Genomic DNA, 6,000 nt, shown 5'->3' with positions numbered 1-6,000 from the left:
AATAAATAAATAAATAAATAAATAAATAAACCAAAGACTGTAATAAGAGATTAACAAGGACACTATATTATAATTAAAGGGTCTATCCAACAAAGAGCTAACAATTGTAAATATTTATAACCCTAACTTAGGAGCAGGCAATTATATAAACCAATTAATAAGAAAATTAAAGAAACACATTGATAACAATACAAGAATCGTTGGAGACATTAACATCCCACTCACAGCAATGGACAGATCATCTAAGAGAAGATCAACAATGAAACTGGGGCTTTCAATGACACACTGGACCAGATGGACCTCACAGATATATCCAGAAAGCTTCATCCTAAAGCAACAGAATACACATTCCTCTCGAGTGCACATGGAACAGTCTCCAGAATAGATCACATACTGGGTCACAAATCAGGTCTCAATCAGTACCAAAGATTGGGATTACTCCAGGATATTCTCAGACCACAGTGCTTTGAAACTTGGACTGAATCACAAGAGGAAATTTGGGAGGAACACAAATACATGAAGATTAAAGAGCATCATACTAAAGAATGAATGGGTCAACAAGGAAATTAAAGAAGAATTTTAAAAATTCATGGAAACAAATGAAAATGAAAACACAAATGTTCAGAACCTTTAGGATGCAGCAAAGGCAGTCCTAAGAGGGAAGTCTATAGCACTACAAGACTTTCTCAAGAAACAAGAAAGTTCTCAAATACACAAGCCAACCCTACACCTAAAGAAGCTGGAGAAAGAGCAGCAAACAAAGCCTAAATACAGCACGACAAGAGAAATAATAAAGATTAGAGCAGAAATCAATGAAATAGAAATCAAATGAACAGGGGCACCTGGGTGGCACAGTGGTTAAGCGTCTGCCTTCAGCTCAGGGCGTGATCCCGGCGATATGGGATCGAGCCCCACATCAGGCTCCTCCGCTATGAGCCTGCTTCTTCCTCTCCCACTCCCCCTGCTTGTGTTCCCTCTCTCGCTGGCTGGCTCTATCTCTGTCGAATAAATAAATAAAATCTTTGAAAAAAAAAAGAAATCAAATGAACAGCAGAATAGAGGAACAAAACTAGGAGCTTGTTCTTTAAAGAATTAAAAAGATTAATAAACCCCTAACCAGACTTATCAAAAAGAAAAGAGAAAGGACCCAAATAAATAAAATCATAAATAAAAGAGGTGAGTTCACAACCAACACCAAAGAAATACAATTTTAAGAACATACGAGCAACTATATGCCAACAAATTAGACAATCTGGAAGAAATGGATACATTCCTAGGAACATAAAAACTTCCAAAACCGAAACAGGAAGAAATAGAAACCTGAAGAGAGCCATAACCAGCAAAGAAATTGAAGCAGTAATCAAAATACTCCCAAAAAAAACTAGAGTCCAGGACCAGATGGCCTCCCAAGGGAATTCTACCAAACATTTAAAGAAGAATTAATACCTATTCATCTGAAGCTGTTTCAAAAAAATAGAAATGGAAGGAAAAATTTCAAACTCTTTCTATGAGACCAGCATTACCTTGATCCCAAAACCTGAACAAAGAACCCACCAAAGAGGAGAATTAGAGGCCAATATCCCTGATGAACATGGATGCCAAAATACTCACCAAGATCCTAGCCAATAGGATCCAACAGTACACTAAAAGGATTATTCTCCATGACCAAGTGGGATTCATTCTTGCACAGCAAGGGTGGTTCTCCATCCCCAAATCAACCAATGTGATACACCACAGGAATAAAAGAAATGACAAGAATCATATGATGCTCTCAATACATGCAGAAAAAGCATTTGAAAAATACGGCATTCTTTCTTGATTAAAACTCTCCACAGTGTAGGGATAGAGGGAACATACCTCAATATCATAAAAGCCATATACAAAAAACCCACAGTGAATACCATCCTCAATAGGGAAAAACTGAGAGCTTTCCTGAAGGTCAGGAACATGACAGGGATGTCCATCCACTCTCACTCNATATCATAAAAGCCATATACAAAAAACCCACAGTGAATACCATCCTCAATAGGGAAAAACTGAGAGCTTTCCCGAAGGTCAGGAACATGACAGGGATGTCCATCCACTCTCACTCTTTTTTTTTTTTAAGATTTTATTTATTTGACAGAGACAGCCAGCTAGAGAGGGAACACAAGCAGGGGGAGTGGGAGAGGAAGAAGCAGGCTCCCAGCAGAGGAGCCTGATGCGGGGCTTGATCCCATAATGCTGGGATCATGCCCTGAGCCGAAGGCAGACGCTTAAGGGCTGCACCACCCAGGCGCCCCCACTCTCACCACTCTTGTTCAACATAGTACTAGAAGTCCTAGCCTCAGCAATCTGACAACAAAATAATTAAAAGTCATCCAAATCAGAGAAGAAAAAATCAAACTCTCACTCTTTGCAGATGACAAGATACTCTACGTGGAAAACCCAAAAGATTCTACACCATAATTGCTAGAACTCACACAGGAATTCAGCAAAGTGGCAGGATATAAAATCAATGCACAGAAGTCAGTTGCATTTCTATAGACTAACAATGAGACAGAAGGAAGAGAAATTAAGGAATCAATCCCATTTGCAACTGCACCAAAAACCATAAGATATCTAGGAATAAACCTAACCAAAGAGGCAATGATCTGTACTCTGAAAACTATAGAACACTTATGAAAGAAATTGAGGAAGACACAAAGAAATGGAAAAACAATCCATGCTCATGGATTGGAAGAATAAATGTTGCTAAAATGTCCATGCTACCCAGAGAAATCTACACATTCAATGAAATCCCTATCAAAATATCATCAACATTTTTCACAGAGCTGGAACAAACAATCCTAAAATTTGTATGAAAACAGAAAAGATCCCAAATAGCCAAAGGAATTTTGAAAAAGAAAATCAAAGCTGGAGGCATCACAATTCTGGAAGTCAAGCTGTATTACAAAGCTGTGGTCCTCAAGACAGCATGATACTGGAATAAAAACAGACACACAGATCAATGGAACAGACTAGAGACTCCAGAAATGGACCCTCAACACTACGGTCAACTAATCTTTGACAAAGCAGGAAAGAATATCCAATGGGGAGAAAAGACAGTCTCTTCAACAAATGGTGTTGGGAAAACTGGACAGCCATATGTAGAAGAATGAAAGTGGGCCATTTTCTTACACCATACATAAAATAGACTTGAAGTGGATGAAAGCCCTAAAGGTGAGACAGGAATCCATCACAATTCTAGAGGGAGCACAGCCAGCAACCTCTGCAACCTCAGCCACAGCAAGACACACGTGTCTTGCTAGACACGTCTTCAAAGGCAAGGGAAACAAAAGCAAAAATGAACTATTGGGACTTCATCAAATAAAAAGCTTTTGCAGGAAGGAAAGTCAACAAAACCGAAAGACATCTAACAGAATGGGAGAAGATATTTGCAAATGTCTTATCACATAAAGGGCTAGTATCCAAAATCTATAGAGAATTTACAAAACTCAACACCCAAAAAACAAATAATCCAGTCAAGGAGTGGACAGAAGACATGAACAGACATTTCTCCAAAGAAGACATACAAATAGCCAACAGACACATGAAAAAATGCTCCACATCACTTGGCATCAGGGCAATACAAATCAAAACCACAATGAGATACAATCTCACACGTCTGAATGGCTAAAATTAACAAGTCAGGAAACAATAGATGTTGGCGAGGATGGAGAGAAAGGGGAACCGTCTTACAGTGCTGGTGGGAATGCAAGCTGGTGCAGTCACTCTGGAAAACAGTATGGAGGTTCCTCAAGAAGTTAAAAATAGAGCTACTCTAGGCGCGCCTGCGTGGCGCAGTCATTAAGCATCTGCCTTCGGCTCAGGGCATGATCCCAGAGTCCTGGGATCGAGCCCCACATCAGGCTCCTCCGCTAGGAGCCTGCTTCTTCCTCTCCCACTCCCCCTACTTGTGTTCCCTCTCTCGCTGTCTGTCTCTCTCCATCAAATAAATAAATAAAATCTTAAAAAAAAAAAATAGAGCTACTCTATGACCCAGCAATTACATTACTAGCTATTTACCCAAAGGATAAAAACATAGTGATCCAAAGGGTCACCTGCCCCTCAATGTTTATAGCAGAAATGTTCACAATAGCCAAACTATGGAAAAGGCCCAGATGTCCACTGAAAGATAAATGGATAAGATGATGTGTGTGTGTGTGTGTGTGTGTGTGTGTGTGTGTGTGATGGAATATTACTCAGCCATCAAAAAATGAAATCTTGCCATTTGCAATGACATGGATGGAACTAGAGGCTATTATGCTAAGTGAAATAAGTTAATCAGAGAAAGATAATTATTGTATGATTTCACTCATATGTGGAATTTAAGAAACAAAACAGAGGATCATAGGGGAAGGGAGACAAAAATAAAATAAGACAAAATCAGAGAGGAAGACAAACCATAAGAGAGTCCTAGCTATAGAAACAAACTGAGGGTTGCTGGAAGGGAGGTCGGAGGGGGGATAGGGTAACTAGGTGATGGGCATTAAGGAGGGCACTTGATGTAATGAGCACTGGGTATTGTATGCAACTGATGAATCACTGAATTCTACCTCTGAAACTAATAATATGCTATATGTGAATTAATTGAATTTAAATTTTTAAAAAGTAATTTAATTAAACAGCACACATTATCCGGATATGAAGCAAACAAAACTTTCATGCGTTCATGATGGATGTATAAATTGTTTCAACCACTTTGGAAAACTGTTGGCGGTATGTACCACAGCTCACAGTCTGCCTACCCAATGACCCAGCGATTCTGCTCCAGGCTGACACCTAAGAGAAATGAGAACATTTGTTCACAGTAAGACATGTCCAAGAACATTCACAGCAGCTTTGGTCCTAACAGCAAAACCTGGAAAGAATCCAAATGTCTGTAAACAGAACGGAATGTTTTGGCTGTGGGATATTCAGACAATGGAATATTACCCAGCAGTTTTTAAAGAGAATAAACTACTGATAATGTGACAAAGATAAATTTCACAGCCACTATCTTAGGTGAAAACCCAGCCACAAGAGGGCAGAGTGTGTGGTTCCATTTCTATGAACAGGGAAAACAAATCTGTAGTGACAGAAGTCAGAATGCTTATTACCTCTGGGTGGGGCTTATTGGCCAGGGTAGGGCCCAAGGGAAACTTCTTGGGAGATAAAATGTTTAATATCTTGATATGGTGGTGTTGACATACATAAAATTCACCAAGGTGTGCACTAGGATTTATGAACTTTTATACAAGTTATAATTCAGTTAAGATTTTTTTAAGATTTTAATTATTTGAGAGAGAGAGAGAGAGAGAGACAGCACTAGTGGGGGGAGGGGCAGAGAGAGAGGGAGAAGCAGACTCCCCACTGAGCAGGGAGCCTGACGTGGGGCACGATCCCAGGACCCGGAGATCACGACCCAAGCTAAAAGCAGACACTTAACAGACTGAGCCACTCAGGTGCCCCTAGAATTTTAAAACACAAAAACAGGGGCACCTGGGACACTCAGTTGGTTAAGCATCTGACTCTTAATTTCAGCTCAGGTCATGATCTCAGGGTTGTGAGATCGGAGCCCTGTGTCGGGCTCCACACTGGGTATGGAGCCTGCTTAAGACTCTCTCTCTCCATCTCCTTCTGCCCCTCCCTCTTCCTCTATCTCCGTCCCTCTCTAAAAAAAAAAGAAAATTAAGAAAAGAAAAGAAAACCCAACGACACACAAAAACAGATCTTTGTGAGACTGAGAAAAGGTACAAAGGAAGAAAAGTCCCCCAGAGTAAAGCACTGTGTACAGCCCCTGGATTTGAGAGCCAGACTCCATCACTTAACCACTGTACAACCCTGGTTAACTCACCTCGACTGGCTTGGCCTCAGTTTCCTCACCCATAAACTGGGGATAATAACAGTATCGACTTCAAAGTGTCATTGTGCAAAATAAGTAACTTAGAAGGTTCAAAACTTAGGGTATCTATTAACAGTAAGCTCCAAATAATGACT

Source organism: Ailuropoda melanoleuca, chromosome 4, assembly GCF_002007445.2.
Source record: "Ailuropoda melanoleuca isolate Jingjing chromosome 4, ASM200744v2, whole genome shotgun sequence".
Classification (NCBI taxonomy): Eukaryota; Metazoa; Chordata; class Mammalia; order Carnivora; family Ursidae; genus Ailuropoda; species Ailuropoda melanoleuca.
This window is presented reverse-complemented; position numbering follows the sequence as displayed.